Source organism: Ambystoma mexicanum, chromosome 2q, assembly GCF_040938575.1.
Source record: "Ambystoma mexicanum isolate Mex_15411 chromosome 2q, UKY_AmexF1_1, whole genome shotgun sequence".
NCBI lineage: Eukaryota > Metazoa > Chordata > Amphibia > Caudata > Ambystomatidae > Ambystoma > Ambystoma mexicanum.
Genome location: NC_090924.1, coordinates 893,217,839 through 893,234,611, shown reverse-complemented (window position 1 = coordinate 893,234,611; position 16,773 = coordinate 893,217,839). Strand labels below are relative to the sequence as shown.

Here is a 16,773-nt window from a genome sequence, read left to right as displayed (position 1 = left end):
TCATATTTTCAGAAATGCACTGTATTGTTGCAAAATAAAGTTGACCAATTCTTTGTGGGCACAAAGTTATGAAGATAAAATAGTCATCAAGAAAAAACAGAAGCTTGTATGAATAGATTTTCAAAAATGTTACATTATTTGTGGACGCGATGCAACTAATTGTAGACTAAACCATCAACTTAACTAGGAAAAATACGGATTTCACTTTGTGTTCTTTAGAAATGATTTATATAAAGTAAGTTGCTTACTAATATTAGATCTTCAGGAGTCAGATCAGAATTGACTAAGCTGGTCCACCAATTCTGAAATATCCTGTCATTGTAAAAAGCAGAATGAAAAAGAGCTGCCTAAAGATACAGGATGGATGGGACCCTTCCCTCGTCCCTATGGCTGGTGTGAGAAACCTGAAGGTGTCTCACCCGCTAATCCTTCGATCTGTCATCCAAGTGGCCAGGACACGGCCATCGCTATTGGATCCAGTTCCTGGGGGTGGACCAGTGGGGGAGGATCACATGGATGAGGGATCTTCGGGGAATGGAAGTGGGACACCGATGGGCTAGACACATTACCCCCATGCGCATTTCCCCCTTCCTAATTAACACCTTTTCCGATCCTACCCTGTAGGATGTTTAGAAGCTCTACCCACCCACCACACCCCTTTCGGACACAAACACTTTCTTACACTGTAACAGACAACGGACTAACACCAGAGCGGTTTATCTGACATGTCCCTAAACACAGGTCAGGCAGTCAGGCAACCGACCTTAACCACGCATATCTGACGACCCTTTAACTTCCACACAGGGATAAAAGGCAGAGCACGAGATCATACTACGAGCCAGGCCAAATGCATGAGGACACAGCTATACCGGACCGACAGTTCAAACAGAGGAGAAAGCGGCGAGACCTGGAGGAACGACGAAAGGGGGAACTGCCCTTGCCCTTTTCAACACAGACCTGCAAAGCCTCCGAAAGGGAAATCATAAGACCGCGAGTCACAGTTGGCGGGTGGAGGAACAGATGTCAACGGTGCATGGGTGCCTCCCGCTTTGATAACACAGGCGGGGAGGCACGCTGGCTACCCTGGTACCGTCCTTTACTCCAAAAACAAGACAAGCCAACAGGTTGAACACAGCCAGTGAGTCGGAGGAGGCCGATAGCAAACCGAACTGTGTTGAGCCCAAGGTTGCGAGTGGCAACATTATATGAACGCAAGGAACATGAGAAAAGAACGTGTGTGTGTGTTTGAACTTTTGGGAAAGCCCAGACAAGGGCCAGCTGCAGAGTGGTCCGGTGCCGCAGGAGTGCTCATTCAAAGGATCTCGCTGGCCCCTTTTTGTGTTGAGACTGCAAGTACCAGAAGGCCCTAGGAAAGGACGACATGAGATGTCAGGGTGGTCCTACAAGGGTCACGTCAAATCCCTTGTACAATCGAAAGTCTCGGGCCCATCACTGACAGAAAGCTAGGGGAAGGGAACCCGCTTTCTGATGAGATCGTTAACTGTGGTATAAGGCAAGTGTGAACACGACAGAGGGATGCTGAAAGAAAGCTAGGAGAAGGGAACCCACGCTTTGATGAAAATGAGTAAAGCATGAACTGTGTTAGAAATTCATGAACTGTGTTAAAGAAGGCTGTAGTGAACCAGACGTAGAGGGGCCCATTTTGCAGAGAGGATCTGAGCCCGGCGGAGGGAGGTCCTAGGGGCCAAGAGCAAACGCCCAAAGGTGCAAGATCACCAAAGGAACTTCAGTTTGCTTGTTGTTTTGATCCTGCAGGCCTTGTAAGGCAAGAGACATTGAGGAAAGAGACTTGACCCTTGAAGGTTCTGGTATCGTGAAATAGACTTGTGAACATGCCGGAGAAGCCCAGTAGTGTGCTGTGCTCCGGTGTCCCGCCTTGTCCTGTGCTAGAAACGTGGGGAAGGGAGACTCCCCCCCCCCCACCATACCATCCTGGCTTATCACTTTGTGAACAAGTCTTTCTATTCTGGTGAACATTATCCCACACTCCTTTTATAACTTAGTGGTAAGGCTTGGCAATAGCTTTTTTAGTATAGTCCTTTTTTAATTGACAAGACACTACTAGGACGGTCTCATTATTATTTGATGGTCGTAGCTTGCTCCCATCTTAGCTTTAGGTTCAGATTAGTGTTTTTCTCACACATGCATACAGTTTAATAAACACCATTGAACTGTGATCACTTGTGTCTGTCTTCACTGTTGCCACCATAATTTCCTTACATATGGTGTTAGAGGTGGGATGTGACTCAATTGAAACAAATTAGGGAACCCTACAATTTCATAAGCTTCTAACCCTTCTGTTACCACAAGAGAATGGATAGGTTTCGATATTTGTAGCAGTAGCGAAGCTGTCATTTCCCCCTGGGAAAAGAGGAATGATACCTACCGATTTGGTTTCGATACCCCCTGCGGGGGTGTCACATCAGGTTAGCCCCAAAATTTGGCCTAGCATGGAAGTTCGGCATAGATGTTTTAGCAGGCGTCATCAACCCTGACTTCCGAGGGGACGTAAAGGTTCTCTTACAGAATCATGGCAAAGTCCCATTTGAAGTACATAGTGGGGATCAAATTGCTCAAGGAATTTTGGAAAGGGCACTGTTCCCTCAGTTTAAAGTGAACCAGACAAAACAGAAAGAGGTGCACTAGGCTTTGGGGAAGCTGATAAACATAACATTGAACCAACGAAGGGAGAGGAGCCAACCATCTATCCCGATTTAGCCTATGCCCTGCAAAACGATCCCGCTTTGTCTGAAGCCTTTCTGCATTCTTCCGGAAGGAGAAGGTACACAAAAAGGAAGCCCCTTTTTCTTCTTAAAGCAGGGATTGTTGTATAGGAGGGAAACATTGTTGGAAGGGTTAATAAATACACAGCTGGTGATCCCCAGAACTCACCGAAAGTGTACGGGAGATGGCCCATTCCCATTTTACCGGGGCCAACCTAGTACTATCCAAAACCCAAGCACACATCAGTGGGACGTTTTACTGGCCAGGTAGCCACACCGATATAAAGACCTTTATCCAGACGTGTGAAATATGTCAAAAAACTACCACATACATCTCCTTGTCTGCCCCTTTGAATCCATTATCAATCACAGAAATCCCTTATTCAAGAATTGGAATGGACATTACCAGACGTCTAGAAACATCCAGATTAGGCAACAATAAGGTCCTTGTGATTGTCGATGATGCCACTAGATACCCCGAAGCATTCACAATGCGAAATACCACGCAGCAAATCCTTAAATACATCCTACTGTATTTTTCCAGGTTTGGCTTTCCCAAGGAAATATTGACCGATCAGGGTTCAAATTTTATGAGCAAGCTCATGGCACAGGCCAAAAAGCTACTCCATATTACCACCTTATGAACTTCTGTGTATTTTCCCAAACCGATGGCTTGGTAGAAAGTTTCAACAAAACTAACATTAATCCTGTGAAAATTGGTAGATAAAGACGGGGTCGGATGATCTTGTGGGCACTATTTGTAGTGAGGAAAACCCCACAGGCCTCTACAGGATTTTCCCCTTTTGAACTGCTTTATGGCAAAGAGCACATAGATGTCCTGGACATGCTTCGAGAAACTTGGGAAGGACGAGAAGAGGCACCCATTCTCTTGTAAACTGCTGCCCGAATGCGAGAACATACAAGACTTCGAGATCTAGTCAGCACTCATATGAAAAGGCCCAGAGAGGACAAAAATCTAACTACAACTAGAAAGTAAGTTTGAGATCATTTTCTATAGGAAAAAGAAAGTATTGGTCCTATTAACCACCTCCGAAAACAAGCTTGTTCCGAAGTGGCACGGACCCTATGAAATATTACAACGAACAGTAACCTCCACTTATAAAAAAGCCCACGCGGACAAAAAACAGAGGGTCCACTTTCATCACGTAAATCTCTTAAAGGAGTTGAAGGAGAACCAGTCAGCCAACCACGCCAAAATGCTATCTTGTTAGGTTCCAGAATATAGACAACTTTGAACTAATTCTTCCCGAGTTGTCTGCTCAACAACAAGATGATCTAAGAGATGTAATTACATAATTCCTGATGTATTTTAGACAAACCAGGAAGAATAAAAGGCACTTACCACTATATTAGACCGCCCAAGGGAAAAGTGGTACATTTAAACCATAGACTTCCAAAGGACCAAACAAAATGGTGCAAGAAAATATTATCGAGCCCATGGTCCTCCCCTAGCATATTCTGACCGTTCCTGGAGGTTCTGTATAGACTTCCGTCAAGTTAATGCGATTTCCGACTTCAATGCCTATCCCATGCAACGCATAGATTACCTACTTGATAAACTCGAAGCGGGTAGCTTTTTATCCACCCTAGACTTAACAAAAGGGTACTGGCAGGTACCAGTATATATGAGCCAGATAAAGAAAAAACAGCGCTTTCAACGCCCTTAGGACTGTTTCAATTCAAAGCCCACCCTTTTGGCTTACTGGCCGCACCAGCCACTTTCCAACACCTAATGGATAACATCTTATGTCCTTATTGTGATTTCTGTGGAGCTTATATTGACGATATAATCATTTATAGTAAAAGCTGGGAAAACCACATTTTCTATCTTCATACTATTATGAGAGTCCTCAGACAGGTCGGCCCAAATGCTAATCTACAGATTGTAAAGTCAGCTGTAAAATATCCCTGGTTTATTGAAGGGAATGGGAACGTACACCCCCAACATGCGAAAATGAGAGCCGTGCCAAATACACCTACACCCAAAACTAAAAAGGGATCTTGGAGCCTTTCTAGGGTTCATAGGATATTACCGTAGATTTATTGCACATTTTACGGACAAAACAGCTCGACTGACAGATAAACTTAAGAACGCTGAACACAAGAAACTTCACTGGTCTGATGAGGATTATACATGTTACAACACCTTTAAGCAAACTATGCCAGAACCCAATCCTGAAGGTAGTAGACTCTTCTCCAAAGACTTTATATTGCAGACGGACGCCTCCCTTACTGGTTTAGGAGCAGTCCCATCTCAAGTTTGCGACGGACTAGAACATCTCATCTTGTTTACAAGTCGCAAGCTCTTCCCACATGAAGGAAATTACTTTGTGCTGGAATTCGAGGCCCTGGCTATCATGTGGACTATCTATCTATCTTGGATACTACCTCTTAGGCAGAAAGTTTACATTAGTCACTGACCATTGTCCCCTAGTTTGGATTAACCAACGCATAGACTCAAACCCACGTGTCATGCGATGGTTTGAAGACCTGCAGCCCTACTGCTACATTGTGGAATACCGGAAAGGAAAAGACTAGGGAAATGTAGATTTCCTGTCCTGGTTCCCCTGTGAGAAAGATGTGGCTACATTGCCCACAGGCAATTGACAATAACCACGCACACCTGAGGGCCTTTTACCTTCCCCACAGGGATAAAAGGCAGAGCACAAGAGCACACTACGACCAAGGCTGAAAGCACGTGGACATAGCTATACCGGACCAACATTTCAAACGGAGGAGAAAAGCAGCGAGATCTGGGACGGACGATGAAGGGGGAACTGTCCTTGCCATTTTCAAACCAGACCCGCAATGCCTCCGGAAGGGAAATCATAACACTGGGAGTCACAGCTGGCGTGTGGAGGAACAGATGTCTACGGTGCACAGGGGCCTCCCACATTGATAACAGGCGGGGAGGCACACTGGCTGCAGTGGTACTATCCTTGACTGCAGAATCAAGTTAAGCCAATGGGTTCAACACAGCTGGTGAGTTGGAGGAGGCTGAACTGTGTTGAGCCCAAGGTTGCGAGTAGCAACATATGAATGCAAGGAACTTGAGAAGAAAGTGTGTGTGTGTGTGTACGTGTGTGTGCGTGTGCGTGTGCGTGTGCACTTTTGGGAAAGCCCAGACAAGGGCCAGCTGCAGAGTGGTCAGGTGCCGCAGGAGTACTCCTTCAAAGGACTCTCGCGGGCCCCTTTTGTGTGGAGACTGCAAGTACCAGAAGGCCCTAGAAAAGGGTGACGTGATATGTCAGGGTGGTCCTACAAGGATCACGTCAAATCCCTTGCACAATCGAAAGTCTGACCCATCGCCAACAGAAATTTAGGGGACGGGAACCCTGCTTTTAGATAAGATTGTGAACTGTGGAATAAGGCAAGTGAGAACCTGACAGAGGGATGCCAAAGTCAGGAGAAGGGAACCCACGCTTTCTGATGAAAATGAGCAAAGCATGAACTGTGTTAGAAATTCATGAACTGTGTTTAAGAAAGCCCTAGTAAACCCGATGGAGGGAGGCCCATTTTGCAAAGAGGCGGCGGGAGGTCCTGGGGCGAAGAGCAATCCCCCAAAAGGTGCAAGATCACTGAAGGAACTTTTGTTTGTTGTCTCGATCCAGCAAGCCTTGTAAGGCAAGAGACTTTGAGGAAAGAGACTTGACCCTTTAAGGTTCTGGTATCGTGAAATAAACTTGTGAACCTCATGCTGGAGAAGCTCAGGAGTGTGCTGTGCTCAGGAGCCCCGCCTTGTCCTGTGCTAAAAACGTGGGGAAGGGAGACCCCGCCATACCAGCCTGACTTATTTTGTGAACACTTTGTTTTCTGGTGAACATTATCGCACACTCTTTCTTTATAAAACTTAGCGGTAAGGATTGGCAATACGTTTTTTTAATATAGGCCCTTTTTATTTAACAAGACGCTACTAGCACTGCCTTATTAGTATTGGATGGTTGTAGCTTGCTCCTGTCTAAGTTTTAGTTTAGGCGGTTTTCTCTCCCATGCATACAGTTTAATAAACACCCTTGAACTGTGATCACTTGTGTCTGTCTTCATGGTTGCCACCATGAGTTCCTTAAACTGGTAACCACAAAATAGAAAGCAGACAAGATGTAGCTGCCAACCGAAGCTGGCCCACGCTTGCTCTTTGCCTCCAAGGGGACACGCAAGGTATGCTCCAATTGGTTGACCAATTCTGTATGTTCTGGTATGTTAATGTGATTTACACTGAGCAACACTGCCATTTTCATGGTCTCCAAGCACGCAGGCAGATCTGAAAAAAAGTTGTTCTGCTCTGTTAGTTTCATTTTGGAACGAACAGTCACTGTGTATGTGTTTACTTCTAGATGGCATGGGTCAGTGAGCGTTTAGGTACTTGAATCCGTATGGGAGGTTTTGTATCCCTGTGGTGTAGGGTGGATTGACCGTGTTGCGATTGTTATAGTTATTGGAGGAGGTGTGGAGTTTTGCCATTTGGTTCTTGTGGGGGTTGTGGTATCCACGTGTGGGCGTTCCATCTGGTCAGAGTGTGTTGTGTCTGCAGGAATATTGAAATTTATTAGGGTTAGTAGGAAGAAGGGGGCGACTTGTGCTATCGTTGCATAGATTGTTTAGGGGTTTAAACTGAGATCCATTATGCAGAGGTTAATCTTAGGTCTCTCTTTCACTGCTAGGCCAAACTGCTTGCTTCACATTGCCTTGGAACAAGACCCAGTACTTTGTGGTGTATCTCTTCGTATTGAAGCTGCACGCTTCTTCAATACTATGGTTCGGCATTTTAGGTGGGCAAATCAAAGAGCAATGATTTTAGTGCTTTCCTAACGGTCAGGGATTCCTTCACTGTGTGAATTGCGTTGGGAAGCGAATTCTAGAGTTTCGCTGATATGTTTGAGAAGGCTGATCTACCATATATCATTTTGGATTATTGTTTGGTTTCAAGATGTATGTCATTACTTGATCTGGGGGTTCTTATGGTCTATAGATGAAAATGGTTTCTTGCAGGAATTTTGCTCCTTGGCCTTGGATCCTCTGTGGGCAATGCAGTGTTTTGAAGTAGATGCTTTTCTTGACCGGTAGCCAGTGTAGTGATCCTAGTGCTGGTATGTGGTATCTCTTGCATAGTCCAAGGAGTTTTGGTCATGTGTTCTGTATTGGTTGCAGTTTTTTGGCAAGGTAGTCCTGCATTGCAAGGGAGATGTTGACAAACTATTCTTGACTTGACCAGAGAGAGGATGGCAAGTGCTTTGTGTGGGAAAGTGAGAAAGGGTAATATCTGCTTGATGGCGAGTAGATGGAAGAAGCCTTTCTTCACCATTATGTTGACTTGGTGTTAGGATGTTGTCCATCAGGATGCCGAGATTTCTTTACCTACTTTGGATGCTTCCGGTTGTTTTCCCATTTTTGTAGGCCATACTATATGCAGTTTCATAGAGATGATATAAGACGCAATCGTAATTTAAGTTTGTTCAGGTTGAGTTTCTGTTGTTGCTGCTCATCCAGCGAAGATTTGTAAGGGGCAGTTGATATGGATTTTTTCATTTGTCCTTGCTGGTATTAATTTAGCAGATTTGAGTATCCACTGTAGAGCTGTAGCATGTGAGCCCATGGCCTTTGATAGGTTTTATGAGTGGGGTTATGTAAATTGTGAAGACTAGTGGTGAGAGGGATGAGCGGTCTGTGTGATGCAGAGCTGAAGGGTAGTAGCCAAGTGATTGCCATTCTTTGTCAGGAAGGATGTTATCCACTTAGTCCACTGCTGCTTATCCCTACTTCTTGGATCCATTGGTGAGGGTGCCTATTGTCAGTTTCCCTGGCTTGCAGTTAGTAATCCATATGAATCCTGTAAAACAAGCATCTGGTAATACGTTTCAAGCCTGTTTGGGCTCATTTTGGAGGATTTTATCTGTGTTAAGTGGCTTTTACAAATAGTTTATTTTTCCTGCTGGTTCAACTTCTAGAGAGGACTGCCTTGGGAGTGTAGTACTTAGTTTGTTTCTGTTCCTTTTTCTCCTCACTCCCATACTGATAGCAATTGGCTGAGGGAATCTAGGGTGCCTGTACATTGGCTGTAGTTTTCCGTGGCTTGCAGTTAGTAATCCATAAGCCCCAGACTGCTTTCACTCCCACCGATTGGCCTTTGTCCTTGGCCCCATGACAAGGAACCACCCTTCTTCACCAGCCCTCCCAGGGCACCTTTGCTCGGGCCACCCTTGGCTAATGGCAAAGGATCGCCCCCTGAAGAAGTTGCTCCACTCTGTTTGCCTGGAACGCCTGACACAGAACCTACAGTGACAGATAAGCGTGGTGTGAGTGAGGAGTACAACTATTACTCTGCTCCAGAAACCCCCCCCACTACTCGTATTACCTGTTATCAAGCATCATTGTGTAAGGTAGCTATTTTGGCATTTAGCCTAAGAGTGTGCAATAGATCTACTCTAGATAGAGCCTAAATTACATACGGTAGCCACACTTCACACACAAACAGTTATAGCTTTGTTATATGCCCCTGCTGTGCTCCAAGATATAACTGTGCTGCACCCCATAGTCATTATGTTCAGCACCATAGCTAATTTGTGTTGAATGTTGCCACACCCTGCAACTAGCCCTCTTAAGGCGATACAGGCAGGAATCGCAACCATTACTGTGCTCCAGAAACCTAGCCAGTTTTACACTACTACTACTCTGTAAACAGTGCTGACATAGTTGGTCTATGAGTTGAATTGTGCTACCCTTCATAGTCAGCCATTGTGATACGCCTCATAGTTAGCCATTGTACTTAATTGTGGAAGGAAATGTGTTGCACCTAGATGTATACTGCGGGGCCGATACCATGCAGGATTTACATGTATTTTGCGGGAAATGAAATGTGTTGCACCTAAAATGTATTTTGGGGTCAGGAAATGTGTTGGACATATTAGGAAGATTAGCAATGTGTTTCATTTGGATAGATCTGTGAAGATTAGCCATGCGTCACATCTAGGTAGAATTGTGAATACTAGTCATGCATCACATTTAGATAGAATTGCGAAGATTAGCCAAGAAATGATATTTTATTTGTATCACGCTCGTGCATAAGTGTTTCAGAGCGTGACTAGGCAAGGGGGTTGGGGTGAAACAGGGGAGAACACCACAACAACGATCTTACTAGGCCCAGTGACATTGAGAACGTGCAAGTGCTTGGGAAAGAGAAAAAGTAAATGGAAGGGGGAGAGTGGAAAATGCGGAGCAGGAGAGCAGATAAAAAAATAATAAAAAGAAATAGAAAATGGAGGCAATAAACAGTGGTAGTGCAGCCAGCAAGTGGCAAATGCTGTTTTTAAGGCAGCAGACTGGGTAAGTCTGAGAAGGGCAGAAAAAGAAGAAAAATGGGGGGGGGGGGGTCAGAGGGGGCTGTATGGGTACAGATACAGTACCCAGTGCAAGGGGTGGCCAGGAGGCAGAGCAGGAGGGTGGCAGGGTGAGTAGGTACCTGGGCCCACGGGACAGAGGGTGGCCAGGTGCAGTGCCAAGAGAGCAGATCAGCAGGGGAGAGGGGGAGCGAAGGCAGAAGCAAAGAGGAAGGTCTTGAGGTGCTTCCGGAAACAGAGATGGTTCTCCTCAAGTTTTAGAGTGGCAGGGAGGTTGTTCCAGAGGGAGGTCCCAGCCAAAGCTGGAGATCTACCCCCAGCTTGTTTCTTTGAAAGACAATTGACCCGGAGGGAGTTAGAGGTAGAGGAGCGAAGAGCTCGAGAGGGGAGGTATTTGCGGAGGGATAGCTGAAGGTATTTTGGTCCCAGGCCCCAGAAAGCCTTGTGGACAATGCAGAGGGTTTTTAATTTAATCCTTGCATCCACTGGGAGCCAATGGAGAGATTTCAGAGCTGGAGAGATACGATTCCAGGGCTTGAGGCCAAGGACAAAGATGTTCTTAGCCTTGCAACTAGGGGTAGGAGGAGGGTCAAGGGAGGCCGGCCAAAGAGTGAGGGAAAAGGATGGAGATGGTGTGCCGATAAGGAGGATCTCAGTCTTGCTGGCATTCAGACAAAGATCATTGGCAGCACACCAATCTTGAATGACAGGCAGTCAAAGTTGAGAGAGGGAGAGAAGGTGGTTGCGGGCAGCCGGAAAATGAGTTGAGTGTCATCAGCGTAGAAATTTGAGCGGAAAATGGCAATGCAGTGGGCGAGAGTTGCCAGGTATTGGTTGAGGAGCCAGGGTGAGAGGTTAGACCCCTGGGGAACCCCACAGATAGAGAGGAAGATAGATGATAGGAAGGACCCCAGTTGGACCTGGGAGGGTCGATCAGAGAGGAAAGAGGTCAGCCAGACCAGAGCCTAATCAGTGATGCCCAAGTTATCATGGAGACGTTTGAGCAGGATGGTGTGGTTGACCTTGTCAAAGGTAGAAGAGATCAAGAAGGATGAGGACAGAGGGAATGTTAGAGTCCAGGTTGGAGAGCAGATTTTCATGGATGTTCATGACAGCAGTTTCCGTGCTTCTGGCCGCTCTAAAGCCAGACTGGTGATCATGGAGACAGCCAACAGAATCTGAAAGAAGGTTAAGCTGAGAGATGGCCAGCTTTTCCAGGAGTTTGCCCAGAAAGGGGATAATGGAAATAGGGCGATAGTTAGCTGGACAAGAAGGATCAGCTGTGGGTTTCTTGAAAAGAGGATGCACAAGGGAGTGCTTCAGAGGGGAGGGGAAAGATCATGAGGCAGCGGAATGGTTGCAAAAATAAGCAAGGGCCGGAGCGAGGGTGTCAATGTGGTCCTTGATGGTTTTAGAGGAACCAGGATGAACCTGTTTTGACGAGGCTTTCATAGATCAGACTTGTCTAGCGACCTCGTCGGGGGAGAAAATAGTAAAGGAAGAGAAGGACGGGGGTGGTTAAAGGGGGGGTCTGCAAGCACAGAGGGAATGGGAGGAGAGGGTGGACAGGATGTCCTGGGTTTTTGAGATAAAGTGCGAGGCAAGGGCATTGCAGAGGGCCTGGGAGGCAAGGGGAGGGGTGGAGGGTTGGCAAGCTCCTTGCAGAGTTCAGCCGCAGAGACACAGGCTTGAATGTGGGCTCTCTTCTTAGTGCGGACAGAGAGTCGGTACTGCCTTTGGAGCAGGCGACAGGCCAGTTTGGCAGAGGATGAGCAAGAAGCCCTCCATTTCCTCTCAGCCGCCCTACACTTACATTTAAGTGTAGCTAGGTAGGAGTCATACCAGGAATTGCACTTGGCTTTGGACTTCAAGCGGATCCTCATGACAGGGGCAAGAGCATCAAAGATAGAAGAGTAGATAAGGGACAGGGTTGTGTCGGGGTGTGAGTCAGCCAGAGTAGGAGGAGAGGGTGGAGTGGGAGGGGGAGAGAAGGTGGCAGTGAAAGCCTCAGCTGACACACGCTTCATAGGTCGGATGTCCGAGAAAGTGAGTGGCAGTGTTGAGGTGGGGTTGGCTTGGGGGGGGGGAAAGAGAGTGAGAGATGGGAGGAGAGAAGGTAGTGGCCACTGCAAGAGAGAGGAGTGGTCAGAGGGATAGAGAGGGATAGAGAGGGCGAGGCCAAGGGAGATCAAGACATCAAGTGTGTGTCCTGCAGAGTGTGTCAGGCCAGAGGGGAAGAAATAGAGGGAGAGGGAATCGCAGAGGTCGCGAAAGAGCACAGATGAGGGACAGGGAGAATCGAGGTGGATGTTGAGGTCACCAAGGAGGAGGAGTTGAGTGGTTGAGGCCAGGAGGGGGGAGGAGGAGAGGTCAGCCCACTCAGAGAGAAAAGAGGTGATTTGCCGAGGGGGCCGGTAGAGAGTAGCAACAGTAAGAGAGCCATGTGTCACATCTAGGTAGAATTGTGAAGACTAGCCAGGCGTCACATTTAGGTATCATTGTGAAGATTAGCCATGTGTCACATCTAGATAGAATTGTGAAGATTAGCCATGTGTCACATCTAGATATAATTATGAAGATTAGCCATGTGTCACATCTAGATATAATTGTTGCTATTAGCCATGCAACACATTTTGAAATAGGGGTCTCCCACCAATCCGCACAGACACATCGATATGCTCACTTTCTCCTCTACACCAACAATAGAATGCAGCAATACCCCTCGATCAATTTCATGCTAACTGCACACATTCCTACACACCTCCATGAACACATTAACAGTCTTTAGAATGCAGCTATACCCCACAAACAAAATCGACCTACCTGCACACAATCTCAAACCCCAACTTCACCACTGCCAGAATGCAACTATGAGGTCAACGGCCTTGCTGCACACATTCTACTTACCTCACACAACCACTGCATCACACCTAGCATTAGAATACAGCTACACACCACCTAACCCCCCCGCTGCACACATACTGAGTGCACCCAAGCACCATTTACTACCCTACTCTCTCCACTGACCTGGACAACTGTATACGAGGGCGTTCAACCCACAGCGCTTTGAGATCATACCAATGGTATATAAGGTGCTATACAAATGCACAATAACATAACAGGGTTGTATGGTTGCCTGTGTCAAAGGCTATTGATAGGTCCAATCGTAGCAGGACGAAAAGTGCAACAGGTTAAGATGTAAACCAGTTATTTGTCTTTGACTACGTTCTTCGGTAGCAAAGCAACCTTTTTTCCGCAGATGCTCACACGATGCAAAACCTTCAAGATTGGATTGTAAACATTTTCAATAGCCACCAGGTTAATCAGAAAATGAAGGGAGCCGCATTATGCCAATTTTTTCCACTCTCAGAGGCCAAGAACCAGTCGGATAACCAAGTTATGTGCTAATCTGCTGTATCCCACATGTTGCATGATGATTGGAATGTGGAATCCCCAGGTTGCATCCCTTTACTGAGGCTCTAGAACAGACTGAGCTGGGAGGAGGAGGAGGAGGAGGAGGGCAGTGGCTGTCATATTATTCATAATAAACTTAAATGAAGTCCTTATTCGTCTCTGGTTTTAAGTTGAATATAATATATTCTTAAAAGGAGTTGAATGGAAGGTTAATGAGAAATCTAATGGCGGAAGATCATGACCATCAGAAAGAACATTAGCAAAGGTAAGTAACTTTTTGTTGTAATGGATACATTCTTCCAATCAATTCCTCATTTGATAAATCTCCAAAGCAGTGCAAACACGGAGGGTGGGAGAAAAGCAGGGGATCAAAATCGACAGGAGGAACTGCCTGCCCAGAGCACAGAATGCCCAAAGCAGGCATTTTCCCTTGCCAAGGAATACAGGTAATGGTGCCATCATAACTAAGGAGTAACTTGACAGAGGATCACAATTGTAAACCCTAGATGATCATTAGAGGAGGTTTGCCTGTCTACTTGTAGAATGTACATGAAGACCTATGGACACCATTTCCTGTCAGGCCATAGCACACCTTCACAAAGCGGATACTTTAGCAGGAGTGTCTGCTTGGCGATGGTGTTGCCCTTGCAAAATCCAGCAAAACCCACAAACGCCAGGCCAGCCACACAAAACTGCCTGTTCAAAGAGGTAAAAAAAACAGTTTTCTTAAGATCAAGATTATGCTGCTGCTCCTCCATTTTGGAAGGGTCAGTAGGCAGAAATAAGATTTTCTGTCCCCATTATAACTGTTAAAAAAAGGGAGCCAATACGACTAGGTGGCCTTTTCACATATAGGATTTACACTAGAGGCTGAAGCTCATTCACACAACTTGGTAACATGATGGACATCAGCAAGACCATTATTAGGGTGCTCCGTTGAGCAAACTGTGACATAGGCACATATGCAAGGCTAGAGGATGACACACCAAGACCCTGTGAGCTGGAGGCTTCTGTCCGCTCCACAATGTTCGCTTCCGAGGTAGTATCCAGGGAATCACCCATGGCCCCCCATCACATGCCTAGCTCCATTTGTGAGATATCTCAAATTTCCCCAAGGCCACCACTGCTGGTCTAAGAAAAGTTACCTGCATTTCAAGGAGAGTAACTTGGGGAATTCAGTAGCTGCTGTTTGTGGGCGCATGACCAGGGAGCTCTGAGCTGTGAGATGTGTTATCCAGCAATGATGACAAAATACATGAACACGCCTCGTAGCATGCTTTGCAAATCCAGTCTGCAGCAAACCACACCATAGAGATGAGGCCACAGCAGAACCCAACAGGACCATTGTGGAATCAGTTGGCCAAGAGAGTGCTATGATTCCAAGCTGGCAGTTGTCCCTTACAAAACACGTGGTGCTTGCAACCACAAGGTGGGCCTGCTGCACAATCTAACCCACATATACAAATTGTAGGATGCGTAGTTCCGGAACAATCACAGAGCCTGCTCCTGCCCTGTGCCAGCTGCCGTACATCGGACACTCGCATGGATAATCAAAAAAAGAGCTGGCCAGACAGGTGGTGTGGGAGTTAGAAGACATTTTGAATACTGGGAGAGGCAAGCGGAGCAAGAAGCAAATGAGGGAGGTGGGAGGTCAGAAAGGAAAAAGGCAAATAGTGGAGTTGTACAAAGAGGAAGGCGAGGAGGAGGTAAAATTGAGAAAGAAGGGATGGTGGAGGAACATTAAAAGAGAAACAGAAGACAAGTACATATTTCTGAGCAGATTTCATGATCTTAATCACTTTCCTCCATTCACATTAACGGTGCACCCCAGCATATCTGCTTTTTTTGTCTGGATCCCAACTGATTTTTGGGATGAGCAAGGATTATTTGGCTGACTCAACTGTGTCACTCATTTCGATTAGGGTGCACTCTTCAGTCCCCAAGGCTACCCAGTTATGGGAATGCATCCCCCCATTATTTTTCACCATTATTTTTACCCTATGGCACAAGGGACCTTCATTGAAGCATCGCATGGACATTATAACACTAACTTTTCTCTAAATAACATCCTAGTTACATATGTGATGTGTACTTAACAGGCTGGAGGAAGGGACACTTTTTCCATTTCCCTTTTTCCCCAGTTACCACCATAAACCTTTCTTTACTGTGATAATGCCTATTTGAATATCATATACGAGAAATGGCTCCTCTTCATTGTACAAGCTCTTTATTCTTGGTGCCATCTTCTGGTCAGAAATGTCCAAATAAGGGCACACACTTTTGCTCAAGTCTTGCAAAGGACTCAAGAACAATGGTTTGTATGCGAGAAGTGGCTGAAGCTCAGTTGGGAACTATTTTCTTGCTGTACTGTTCCCTCCATACATTTCTATGGGACATCCTTTACTTCCCTTGCCCGTTTTGCTGATTCCCAAGGGGAAACTGACCAGTCCTGAAGACTAACACTACTGAGGGACTGTCTCTGTGTATTCTTGTATTTTTACAATTGCACACATCACCTTACAGTGAAGTGCAATTAGGATACTTAGCATCCGTATATCTTTTTATATAATGGCTTTGTGGTTACTTTTACAATGTGCCTAAGACAAGCTGGTGGCAGCTGTAATGCTGCTACAATTAGTGTTTATGTACTCATGCACTTTTGCATTTACCGCAAATGGCTACAAAAGGTAGTTGGCACTCTACAATGGCTGTGCCACGAGGTTATTTCGCATATTCTTTGGCCATATTATTCTTTGGCCTACTTCCTGCTTTCTCAGGTGAGGAAAATTATAAGGTACTCACCTTAGTGACCAACTTACTCCCCTTTCCTCCATACTGCATGGACGTCCCTCACGAGGGCCGGGAGACGGAACCTTTTTCACCAGAAAAAACCTTCTTCCTCTTTAAATGTAGAGGCGCGGCTCTGGGAGCATGCGCTGCCCTGACACCGCCCTCCGGCACCACACCTCAGTCCCCATAGACTGGTCGACAATAAATTCAACATTGCCTAATGACACCAGTTTTATTAGGGGGGAGGTTGGTGGGACGTATGGAGGCAAGGGGATTAAGAGTACATTAGTCACTACAGTGAGTAACTTATAATTACTCTTACGTCCCGTCCCATTTCCTCCATACTTCATGGGCGATTACAACTGAGTGTAGCCCCAGGGTGTAGAGGAGACCCTCCTTAAGCAAACAGTTTTCTAAAAATCGCCTGTCCGAAAGACATCTGCTCTAGAGCCAGCATCCAAACAGTAGTG

At 46.1% G+C, this 16,773-nt stretch overlaps 1 protein-coding gene across 4 annotated transcripts in view; it reads right to left on the bottom strand.

Annotated features, from left to right (window-relative positions):
* Positions 1 to 16,773, bottom strand: part of ARHGAP21 (Rho GTPase activating protein 21) — a 1,630,902-nt gene that overhangs the window by 173,436 nt on the left and 1,440,693 nt on the right. The window lies entirely within an intron of this gene.